Source organism: Wasmannia auropunctata, unplaced genomic scaffold (genome assembly GCF_000956235.1).
Source record: "Wasmannia auropunctata unplaced genomic scaffold, wasmannia.A_1.0 LD334185.1, whole genome shotgun sequence".
NCBI classification, from domain to species: domain Eukaryota; kingdom Metazoa; phylum Arthropoda; class Insecta; order Hymenoptera; family Formicidae; genus Wasmannia; species Wasmannia auropunctata.
Genome location: NW_012028705.1, coordinates 229,585 through 243,155, shown reverse-complemented (window position 1 = coordinate 243,155; position 13,571 = coordinate 229,585). Strand labels below are relative to the sequence as shown.

The 13,571-nt window shown below is 39.8% G+C and overlaps 1 pseudogene; it reads left to right on the top strand.

Annotated features, from left to right (window-relative positions):
• Nucleotides 1-11,570: 11,570 nt before the first annotated feature.
• Nucleotides 11,571-13,234, top strand: LOC105459539 (annotated as a pseudogene).
• The last annotated feature ends 337 nt before the right edge of the window (nucleotides 13,235-13,571 follow it).

Sequence of the window (13,571 nt, the reverse complement as noted above, 5' to 3'; positions counted from 1 at the left end):
CCCTCCCGATAAGGGCGAGCCTTCTGGATCGGCCTTATTCCAGAGTGGTTGCGACGGTTCACGAGGGACGGACTGGAATTAACTTTAAAGCTACGTCATTGGCTGCCTTCACCCCGTCCTGCACCCGTTTTGCATGCGTGCCGCGCATGTGCGTGTGCAACCCTTTGCAGAAGGGTCATGATCCTCGCCCTACCTCGATATAGGTATTAAAAAGCGATCTCTGGCTTTTTGGTTGGCTGACGCATCTGTTCGGGCGATGCGCATGCGATTAAACTTGAGCAAGTCTTACAACTGGTTATAAGGTAAATGTACCAGTGGCTGAACGTGTATCTATAGTTGAACAAGTACACAAAAATTTATTTTTTAATAATTTTTTTCATAATATTATAATTTAATTGTAATCTTTAAATATTTTTACAATTAAATTTTGATATTATAATAAAAAAGTATTTGAGATTAATAAATTTTATGTACGTGTTCAGATATAGATACATATTCAGCCACTGGTACGTTTATCTTAAAAATTGATAGTCACTTTCGATTCGTATCATTATCTCTTTCTCAGAAATATATGTACGTCAAGATATAATTATTATAATTAATTAATTAATATTGGAGTGTAATTACAGCGTTTTTCTACCTACAAATTTTATGTCTGCTCAATTTTATTTACTGTAATTTTTTTTATGTAAAATTAATTGAAAATGATAAAAGAATTAAATTGTAAGAATGGAGAGTAAATTAACATATTTCATTACAGAAACTTCCCATTGAAAATTGTCCTATTTTTTTACTCTAAACGCATCTCAGCGTACGCAACCCTTTACATTTTCAAGCGAGCTTATTGGCTAACCTCTAATTTTACATACGTCTCGCGCATGTGCGTGCGCGACCCTTTTAAAGGGTGTGAATTGTACCCTTCCCTTTTGTATTTAAACACCCTTTATGAAGGGAGTTTCTCGAGAAATTCGATTGGTTGATATTCCTTGTGAGGCGTGATTCGCTATGCGCTGTTTATAAATCAATCATTAATGCGATTAATTCTATTTTAAGATGTAGACGTGTTAATAATTATACTTGTAGAAAATATTTTTATTGCTGGCGAATACATCTGTATAATTAATTTTTTCAAAAATTATCTAATGTCGTTGTGCAGAATAAAATTTACTAGTTTATTGATTAAGTTTGATCATCATACTTTTCGGAGCGCGATGTTTCCTCGCGTCAATCCTAATTCCGGTTGCCTTTGGTATTGTTGCCATAGTTACGATGCGAGAGGACATCGTGCTCGCTACGTCGGAGAAAATTGTGGGGGTTGCAATAGGGGTGGGTCCACTGGCGGTTAATGAAGCCAAATCCGTTTAGGATGAATGCTGCGGGAGCAGAATGAATCAATGGTTCGTTAGATGGTTTGCATTGAAACGATAACGTGCGCTACCCTCATACAAAAACGTTTATCTGAATGCTTTACGGACGAGAAGTTACTAAAGAAATAGAAATTTGAAGAATAATACCACATTATAATAGTTTTAAAAAAATATGTAACGACTGCAAATATCTGCAAGAAAAATGACGCAATATATGTATATTAACTAATCCTTTTCAGGATTAATATTATATTATCAGATATTTTGTAATCACATGAAAATTTAACTACTATATACATATTTCATAGTTCGCTTCTACAGTTTGCTTTGCGTGTTTGCAGATACTCTGCCAATCTCCGCGAACACCGGGGGTGCTGATGCTAACTGAAAGATCGCGTGAGCGAAACGGGGATGGTTTCGGCCACTTAAGATTCTCGAACGCGTTATAAGTGCTTCTTATCAGTCAAATATGGGCGTACTTATTCGCATTCCTTCATTTTCTCTCATAAAACGTACACACAGAAAATGGAGGAAAAGATAATAATCTAGTCACTTAAATATTTTCATCAAATCTGAATAAAAATTCTCTCCTTTAGAGAAGCTCATTTATTTAATTTACGATTAAGTAAATGAGCTTCTCTAAAGGAGAGAATTTTTATTCAAATTTGATAAAAATATTTAAGCGACTAGATTATTATCCTTATTGTAAACTTATTCTAATTAAAAAAAAAAACACTTGATAACATCTCTCTTTCTTAAATTGCCGACAGAAGACATGTGTCACCTGCAGCGGATAAACTTCCGCGTTGAAGATTCAAATATTCGCGTTTAATGAGAACTTATCAATTCTCCCTTCCTTCGAGATCGTATCTCGAGAATTTATCAGATACGCAGCCATCAGCGAGGAAACGCGAGAATCTCATGGGCGTTGCTTCGCGAAAGCACGCAAATTTTTTTTTGCACCGCCACGAACAATGTTGCATATGCGTTAATTAAATATCTTTGGGGCGCGCGGTCTGCTTCTATTCTATATTTAGCGCGGGCATAATCGAGATCGCTTATCTGATGCATTTCCCTTTAATTTTCCGCAATTGTGCGCCGTACCTACATAACGCGTTTCGCGCCGAATGAGAGATCGCGGATTCGATCACACATCGATAAGGCGCTAAGTATAAGATTTCGACGAAATTATCGCTTGCGCCGGCAGTTACTCCGTCTAACTATAAATAATCATGAGCAGACATTTCCTACCGCCGCGCCGTGCAATATTGTTTTTCACCGTTTGCATATTACGATATATCCTTACCGCCATCAAGTTACATTTTCTCCGAGCACGAGTGAGTGTCGGTTACACACCTGCATAAAAATGCATTGGCAGCGGATGCATATTATTACATGTGCCTTGGTGTGAGTTTACCTCACTTTTTTTCTCGCCCGTCGCTAATACATGGAAGCCCCCTTCTTATCTGCATTCTCTTTAATTTTCCGCTAGAGAATACTCCACCCCTACTCGCAACGCACGTAAGTGACCGCCAACCAAATCAACAAAAAAAAAAAAACACATGAATCGATAAAATTATAATGTGTGTACAACTGTATATGTATATAAAAATATAAAAAAAGACATTTTTTTTTTAAATATTATTAAACAACACCTACAAAAATTATAATTAAACTTTAATAATACAAATAATGAGGCTCATTATCTTGTTAAATAAATTTTATTTTAAAAAAAGGTCCAATTTATAAATGACAAATTAATTAAAATTTTAGTGTCTCAGTAAATTTTAAAATATTACATAGATCCATTAAAAAATGTCTGTAAAAATGTAAATGTAGAAAAGCTTTTAAAAATTTAAACTCACAATCAGTTAAAAACACGACATTCACATTAATCTCTGTCTTTTTATGCTGCATATCTACATGATATATGCATGATAATGGTGCACAGTAGTGTAGTAAACGCAATGAATAGCATACTTAAACGGTCTTTAATATTTACCGCGGTAATTATTTTCCACTTTATGCTATTACACCCGATAAGCTCGGATTTTCCTCTAATTATCAGAGAACAAACGGTCTAATAACGTGTGCCGCGAGATTCGATAAAATCGCCTTTTCTCTTTCCCGCGCAAGTGTACGCGCGCGCGTGTGTACCGGTACGCATCCTTTACCCCGTTTGCTGGCTCATCCGGATGTGAGTACGTCATTGCCGGCGGCCGTATGAAAATGCATCTGCTAAACGCTATCGCGGTCATCCATTAAGGCCGACTTTTATATACGGAACGTGCGCGCTGCGGGGTACCTTCGGCTTTGCTAATTAAAGTAGCCGCATCGCCGGGTGCTAATGAGCAGACGCAGCCATAAGTTAACTCAGCAATTACCGCTGCTTTATTGCGCTCAACGTCAACGTTATCAATAAATGCAGATCTGCGTACGCGCGAGAATCGGAAAGTGCACGCGCGATCGACGGCTGCGACAGTGAGACGTGACGCGCGCGTGGCACGATTGCATGCATGCTGCACTTTTTAATTTCGCGTTGATAACGTTGCGACAGAACGAATAATCGACCCCAATGAAATCCGATGTGAAAGCTCGTACGGACTGAATAACGCTGCCATGTCTTCCACGAATAAAATCGTGTTGAGAGTCTCTCTAATGTCATATTTGATCGCAATACAGTTTCTCATGTGACACATATCTTTAGCTACAAACTCTTAAATTTAAATAATATATATATTTTTATATATTTTATATATTTTTTTAATTTAAATAATACATTTAAATAATATATTTTGTAACTATAATTCTGCAAATCTATATTTTGTCTTGAGAACAATAAAAATTAAAGAAAACTTACATATTCACCTTAAGTTGAATTCTAATATATTATAAAATATTTGCAAGGAGTAGGTTTAATTTCAGCAGAGTAGTCTAGAATATAATATGGAAATGCTTCTTTTAGAATATAATAATTTCTCTATGACAATGACAGCGTGTTATAAGCTAAGGAGCAAATCGTAAACCTAAAAGTCACCCAGGAAGTGCCGTGGCGCAAACTGCACGGGGCGCAAGATGGTGGTTCACACATGTTCATTAATAGCATACGTCGGTTCCCGTCGATGGTGTTCCGGGGGCTTTTGCGCGAGAGACCGTCCCTCCGGTCGCAGAAAAGTTGTCGGCAAGTAAAAGCACGAACATCGTCGCCTCGCCCGCAATTCCCGAGTAACTTCGCTTGCCGCCGCGCGCTTCTGGCTCGCAGAAAATGTATCTATCCGTAAACTTGCCTCGGGATGTACAGTCCAGGCCGTATCCGCGTGTATGTGGCGCGGGCTATGTACTGCCGCCGCGCCGCGCAGCGAGATGGGGAAGCGCGGCGGTTGTCGAGATTCGGTACAAAAAAGTTCGGCAAACGAGGAAATCTCGAAACTGCGACGAGAACTTTCTCTAACGATACCCGGCAGTATCATCGCGGGCTTAAACGCGGTTATTACAAGTCTCGCGCGCGGCACTGCGCCGGGTCGACCGTTCGCTTGATAATTTTTAATGAGAAACAGAAAATATTAATTGCAGACGATTTAAAACAAAATTTATATACATTTTAACAGATGCTAACGTCATTTCTGTAAATTTTACACAGATCAGAACTGATTTTTCTTTTTTTCCTAATATTAAAAACTCTTCAAATATATTCAGATCAAAATTCAAAAGAGTTGGTTTACTTGATTTGATCGCCACGTTCTATGGTGACTCGCTACAGCCGAAGATCTCGAATTTCTCGCAGGCGAACAAGATCAGCCGGCCGGTACGAAATTACGATGAAAGGAAAAGGATAGCCGTAACTCATTCCTGCCTCGGAGAACGTTTTTAGGTCGCGTAGTAAGGCGGGAAGGGGGGGAGGGGAGGGTGTCTGGATGCTGCCGCATCGATCCGATACATCACGGGGGCATTTACATCCCCCTACTCGCCCCCGTCTTTCGCTGCCTCCCTCCGCCTCGCTCCCTCTTTCTTTCTCTCAGACGTCCGTCTCGAGCTCACCAGCCGCACTACCGCCGGGGTGGTTTCTCCCGTGCGACCGCTTATGCCGCCACTTTCCTGGGGGCGCTTGCGCAAGCTCCCTTTCCCTCACCTTCCTGCCATCACCCCGGTCTTTGCAACTGCCAGGACCCCCCCGCGCTACCTACCCTCTCTCCGTCGTCGTATCGCTCGAAGATGCAACGGCCATTGTCTACGCGTCAAATCTTTTCACCCCCTCCCGCCCTCCGCCTCCCAGAGCAACGACACTCCACCCGAGGTCGTAGCGGGAAGCGGTCGTTTACACGATTTTTGGAACTTCCGATCGCGCGATCGAGAGCTTCTATACGATGGCGATGTGCTCGAGAAGACTGCTGCATTCGTTGAACGCGAGAGAACGGCGATCGAGGGAGATTTGCCCGCGCTTGCGAGTTAAGACTCCCTTTTCGAAGTGTTCGCGTTTATTCGAACGAGGGATTTCCGAGATGTTTCATTTCGCGTTTATCTAAGAGATATCGGAAAATTGCTCGCTCGTTTTATTGCTGTCATTACGTCGCGTTTAAATACTGTCGCCGTGGTATATTCAATTACGATAAAACGTAATGTTTATCCTTCAATGTCGCTCGGGAAGTATGCAATTTTACAATTGCATCATCCGCCCACAATCGAATAAGTTAAACCAACATTCTTTTTTTTTCCGTCTACTTTTCCATAAACGCGTAATATCCGCACCGGTATCCGTGTGATGTTTCTGAAATATTAATTACAACCGCCGCTATACTTCCACTGCTATTGCCTTTTCCTATTAGCATCGTTATTGCTCGAGAATTGTTACTCTACGTAGCTGTTACAGTTACTAATCTATTTTTACTACACACGACCTCATATAGCCGAAGCATCGTAAACTTCATTATAGATAACGTTACGTCGGTTTATTTCTGCGCAGCACAATTTTCATTCGCCTCCACGGCGCGGCGGCGTACGGGAAATCGCGGCGTTATAATAAATAAATGTATAATAACGACACGCGCCACATACCGCGTTGGAAAACGGCAATTCGCCAGATTTTTACGGACGTGCGCATGACTGATTGCGCGGCTCATCAACCGACCACGCACCGTGCGTGCTGAGACATCAAACAGACCGGGAGTTTTTCATTCTGATTGTTGCGCGCCGCGTAATTACGAGATAATATCGTGCGTGCGTTTTTAGCGAGGAACGTATCACGCAAAAATTATGACGTGTATGCGAGTTTACTCTCTTGCGTTGGTCACCATATAAAAATACTTTCTAATTTTCTTAACTTTCTGATGCAAATTTTGTATCTTTTACTTATTATTTACATACGTGCATAAATATGATATATAAAACCGGCGAATGTTGGAGAAATTGCTAGATGCAATAAAATTACTTTACATATACATTTTCCTTCTGTGTGTTCAAAAATTAATCAAATAAATATATCCTATTTCGCGAACGACGAAATTTACAACTCCTAACGTTTTATCTCGTGAGGTGGTTTAGCATTTTCGATGGCAAATTATTGGAACTCGGTTCGCGATGACCACGCCCAAGTTTCCTTAAGCGAGCTGATATCAGGAAGCACAAGGATGTGCTCGGGTACGCGAGCCGAGGAAGATGACGAAGAGAGCCAGGGGTTGGAAAGAAGAGGAGACAGGGAGAGGGAGGGGGATGGCTCTTTGTCTCGGGGGTTCGGATTCTGAAGATAGAGGCTAATTCCTGGCAGCCACCCTTCGAGGAATGTCGACCTCCACCCGGCACAAGATCTCCTCTCGTTCACCTTTTCGTCCTTTCGTCCTTTTCCTTCGCCTTGCTGGGTACTTTGATGTTCCTAATTTGATTGAAGGAATCCGCCGTACGGATACTAACTTCGTCTTTATTGATTGCTGTTTTGTTCAACGTCCGTTGTCGAAGGGCCGGTAGACGCGTCGCAGGACGTAAGCGATACCTAATCCGAAATCCTTCCGACATAACGTTTAAATTCCGCCGATCCTTGCCATAGTCCACCTCATATACGTGAAGTCTGACGATTCGCTTCGTTGAAGAAGAATTGCTTTCGCAATCATATTATAATGCAACTATATCTTTTGCAATTATAACAAAATGCGGCAATAATAAAGCTTCTTGTAAACGAAGCTCTTGTAAGATTGCTAATAAAAATTAATAGTGACCAATTCTTTATTATATGCCTACGCCATCAATATTTTCGTCGTCATCGACGGTCTTCCAACATTTTCACAATTTTTTTCAACATCAGCCTTATAAGTTTCTGATACTTGAGACAACTTATGCTAGCGACAGTTATTACGTCGTAACTATCAAGAGAATCGTCGAAAATTCGTTTTGATTATATCGAAGTCGCTGCTGGCATCCAGCGATCGGGCTTCTAATCTGATTCGAGCCGTTTATACGGAACCAAATGTCGATATCCACTCCGGCGTGGACTTCAACTTCCTTTTTTCCTTCTCTTCCACCCCTCCCGCCCCGCCTCGCGCCACCGCCCGTAAGGAAAAAAGGAACGCTATCAGGAAACCCGATAAAGGGGGTCCGCGAATTTTCTGCAAAACCGGAGAGATCTCGGACGGAGAGCTGCGCGCCGTATCTTATCGTGAAGCAGACGTCCGCGGCAGAGAATCCCCCGGACTCGGGCGACCCGTATATAGGTACGTACCTGTATTATATCTGCGTCGTTCACATATCTGGATAGGAGCGCATCATATTCCCCCGTATCCACCTTACCCACTACCCGCTCTGTATCGATACGTCGTACGTATACGGGCGGAATATCGCGCACGTGTATCTATATTATATCTCGCGAAATATCGAATGGGCGTCGTATCTTCTCGTCGTCTCGAACGGAGACGCTGTGGATGCTGTAGGATGTCCTATAGCACGTCCAGAATGCGCGCCGGATTACCGATCGCGACAGTATCATTTATACGAAATTCCGATTGTTCCGATTTTGTACGACGGCTTGCAGCTTACGATGTAAAACGATAATAATAACAGTCTCCAAATACAAAAATCCTGTCTTTTAATCGTGTCAACGTTAACACGATAAGCTCGATACGATAATTAAATGCAAGCAAGATCTTATACATATATCTGTATATTATATATATATATATATGTTATTTATTATTAATATTTGATGAAAAAATTATATTTTTTACATCTACTGATATTTGAGCGTTTGTATATGATTTCATTATATATACTCGCATAATTTTATTAGTTTAGTAATTATAGTAAGATTGGAATTGCACGTCAACAAATATAATTTTCACAGTCAAATTATTATTGCTCTGTGTTCGTTGAAATCAAAATACATTCTCAGCTCTATATACAACACGCTTTTGAAATATTGGATGGACATGGCTCATTTTTCGTTCTCTTCTTCCTGTTGTGCAACGGACGCGGCCTCTGTATCTCTTTCATAATAGGTGTACATGTGTGTTTGTGCGCGAAATGCACACCTACATACATATCGGCAAAGTACCCATTACCAGTATTCGAGCGGTATTAATCTGCTCGAGCTAATTGCATGTCGATTACAGTGATCGTAACGAGTGCCGATAAATACTGGAATCAAAGTGAAAAATTTCCGCCTGAAACGTTTTAGGCCATGCGTGCGATACTGAGTGCTCGATGAAGGCTGTTTTGATCGATATAAAATATCGCCGGGCCATTTGAGAGATATTATTCTACTTTATGACACGCGAGGTTTCTCGTCAATTTGCGAAATAAATTACAGAAATTATACAAGAATTATTAGTTCTTCATATAAATTCTCTTCTCTATTGTGTTATTATTGATATTCTCAGGATTTTAAAAAGTTGTATTAATTTGTAAAACAGACATTTACTTTGTACCTATTTTTAATTACTATGCATTTACGCTACATAGAATGGATACTAACAATAAGTAATGTAAAAGATTTTAAGGGACGATTTCTGACGCAAATTCAAGACGAAAACTGCATATGATTGTATGCCCGAAATGGCTTAATTTTTTAGCGTAGCTTTTTTCTAACAATTTTGAGAACTATTATTTTGATGAAGCTTTGTGTATATTTGAAGTTTCATTAAAATAACTCTAGTAGTTTTCGAAATATTTAAACAAAATTAAATTTTTCTTTCAATGATTTGAAGGTTTATTGTACGATGGCTAAAGTATATAAAAATATAAAATAACTTTTATGAGTTTTGCATTGTATTTTTATATCAGTATTTATTAATAATTCATATTAATTTTGAACATAGCGATACAGAAAATAGTCCGTCCACAATTACGGGATAAGTTAAAAATGATTGGGCAATCGATCCCTTTTGCCTTTCATCGCTCGAATTTTGCAAAAAAGGGCCGCAGGCATGTCGAGCGTCGGTTATCCCGGGGAATGAGAATGGTTGAGGATGAAGGGCAACACAATGGCATTACTAATGATTTTACTTCGAGCGACCCTCAGGGAAGTCATATCGATACGATAGGATACCGCGATACGCGGGCAGAAACGCCGCGCCGGTCGGATAAACCAGGAACTGCCAAGCCCTCCGCTTCCGTTTTTACTGACGGCGAAGACCGAAAGAAGAAGGGGAAAGAGAGAAAGAGAGAAATAGAGAAAGAACGAAAGAAAAGGCTGAGATGAGTTCAGGGGTTACGTCTACTTGATCGACCTCGCCGACTGTCGATGATTTCGTTTACTTCGAAATGGAAAAGAGCGAATAAAACTCCGATGACATACCTTACAGTTCAATTCCGATTTTCGAAACCGATATCTTCGATTAATTTGATTGTGTTATACAAGATAATTCTATTTTTATTTTTTAACCTTTTCCTCTTTTAATTATAACACTTTTTCATAATTATATTATAAACATATATTACCACAAAAAAAGGCTATATAACTAAATAACGTTAAACATCTGTATTTTGTTGATATTAATTTATGTGCAAAATATTAAAAATTAGTATTTATTTAACCATCGTTTGAAATTAATAACTATTCTTTATTCTATAGCAAAAAAAAGTTCGAAATTGAGAAATTATGGTAGATTAGACGTTTTGCGCGTGCAAAAATTTCGAGAAGAAGAAAGGGACGGCTGTATATTCGGCAACATCGTTTTAGGGGCTGTTACGCTCCCACGAGGCTGGCACGAGGCGCCTTACCCTCTCGGTACAGCTAAATGTCTACGTTCCTTCTACCATTCTACCCCTCGTCGTGCCGCACACTTCGAAACTCGCTCACTCACTCCGCCATTCCTACGCCGGAAAATCCCTCGCGGCGTTCACTCAATCATACGCTATTTGTGTCGCGGCGACCACGTAGCGCACAATCGGCGCAAGAAAAAGGTGTCCACCGGCGCAAGAAAACCCACCCTGCGTGGTCTTGGTGTCATTCAAGCTCTCAGGCCCGCATCGCTTTCTCTCCTCGTCCGTAATCGCAGTTTTGTACCACCACAGGTCGATCATTTTGCTGGAAATATCAGTTAGAGCCATTCTGTATTTATTAGCTCCACAGGTTGCATTTGTTAAAATATTCTGATGTATAAAATGCAATCTAAATAGATCTCCAAGTTCTTTTCGGAGTGCAAGCGTTTATGAATACCGAATGCTACGCTATAGAATAAATATGCAATGCGCATTAGAATATACTCTACAATTACAGCATCATACTTGGACGCGTAAGATCGCGAAGATACTCTCGCTGGTAATTTGGTTCCCTGATTAACAATCATCGTCTTTGATGCCTACTTATTATAGAGTGGGATGGCAATTTCCTGCACCATAAAAAATATTATTTATTTTTGCCATAATCCGACGCGCTGGCGCGTATAGGAAGCGGAACGCGTTTTACTAGCTTAAATCTCGTCGAGTCACTACCGTTAAGTACGATTAATTATTTTAAGCTTTCCACTTCACGAGCATCGCTCAGAAGCAGGATCTGTTATCTGCTTTCCACAATCTGCCTGAATTTTGCATGTCATTTGCATTTCGCAATTGTTTTTTTTTCTCACACATCACCGATCTATTCGCGCTATTCACGGGGCTGGATTGCAATTACAATTGATTTTGTAACACACAATGCATAATGCGCGCCGATGCCAGAAAGATATATAACGAAAGATATAACAATTTAACAGTCGTCATGCAATGTCTATTCGCTGGAAAATGATTACGAAGTAAAAATCTCTGATTATGAAAATTAATCATGATTTCAACATATTTTTACGTAAGATGATTAAATTTTAAGATGTGTTGCTGCAATTTCCATAGTAGCTTCATTGTAATCCTTGTCTTTTTATACTTTCCTCATATTCAAGTAGAATTAACACACGGAGAGAATTTTTTTTTTAATTTACCCTGCAAATCATGTTAATTGTGGGACAATATAGTATTTAGGCAAATTTTACTGTGCACTACAATAAATTTTACTGTATTCTACTACTGTCAAATTTATTGTAGTGCACAATAAACTTGTCCTAAATATTATATTGTCCCACAATTAACATGATTTGCAGGGTAAATTTAAAAAAAAATTCTCTCCGTGCAATAATAAGATTCTTAATTTACTGCATAACGAAAATAAATTAAGGCTAAACATCACGTATAAGATTATACGCTATGCGCTAAACGCCAGAACATTTATCGTTAGTCCAAACTATGCTCTCTCTCTCTCTCTCTCGCACATTCTCTCATGGAGCATCCTCCAGAAACTCTCCGCGGCGAACAATGTCTCTGTTTTCCGCTTCTCCCCTGCCGCGGAAACCATTTTTATTCGCCGCAGTATGCGCTTCATAATCTTTGTCGACTCCTCGAATGTCAGACTTCTTCTTGCCCTGCCCGCACATCCTTTTCCCTCACTGCCCATTCCCGCAACCCTCCTAGCCGAATGTTGCTTCGCTTTCTTGCGAGAGTTTCTCCTCCAGGATAGAGATCGCCTTTGTGCTTCCATCGACTCGGGCTGACAGGTGGAAATGGACGATTAAACGATCGACAAACCCGCCAAGAATTGTCTGGAAGCGTTGGCCAGTACTACCGCAAAAAGCAGTCGCATTCAAAACGAGGTGTTTTTTGTAACTCGCCATTTATGTCTGGGAAGTTAAAAGAATGGCGCAAAAGAAAGGGAGCGATGTTTATTTGAAGTAAACGTCGTAAAACAGACGTCTTCTTTTTATCGCAGCAAACACATGTAAAATTTTCTTAAAGGTTTCAAAAGGGAAGGATTTTACTTGTTTAACGTTCGCCAATTTTTTAATAAGACATATTGATAATCATCTAATGCAACTTCCTTACTTTCTTTTATGTTAAATGGCGAAAGCGTTAGTTTCATTTTATAAATTACGACCTCGAAATATAAGTCGTTTGCATAAGTTTCAAAGAATAAAAACTGCATAATAGAAAAGATGTAATAATAAATAAAAATAATTTTCATAATAAATTCCTTTCATAATCTCTCTTATACAATTATACGCATTCCCATAACTGTTCCCATTATGTTCCTTGCATTGCCATATTCTGGTTATGTATCTTTCTTATCCTAGGAAGCTCGTACGATATCCTCGAATACACACGCATCGAGACAGGGAGGGAAAGTAAGCGAGAGGGCGATGAAAGGAAAAAGGAGGGTTGAGACCGAAAAGAGAGCAAAGAGGTTTAGGTTAAAAGAGAAGGACGATTATTTATGGGACGGTTGGATGGTGGCGCGTCCGTGCCATGCATAGACAGTACCTCATTCCGATCGGCAAACGAATGGCTCATTTTCCGTCCGCGAAATGTACGGAAATGCCGCTCGAGAACGGCATTTCTTAATATTCGCCGGTATCGAGAGATAACCACGGAGTAAGCCACGTTCCCATAGAAACGCAATGTCGCCATGCTCTCAGGGACTGACCTGTGGCTATGCAAGCGGTCACGCTTTGTTGGCATGCGACATGCCGCATGAGACACTAATCTGCTCTTTTTTAACTTAATGTCTTGGAACTATGCCAGTCAATATTACTTTTAACGTAAAAAAAAGGAATACAATGTCTTGAGATATAAAAACATTATACCTCTTCTTTTATAAGAAACATGAAATAATACCAATTATTTCTCTCAATTATTGCTTTATATATATATATATATATATATATATATCATTGGCAAACGTAAAACATGAAAATAAAATAA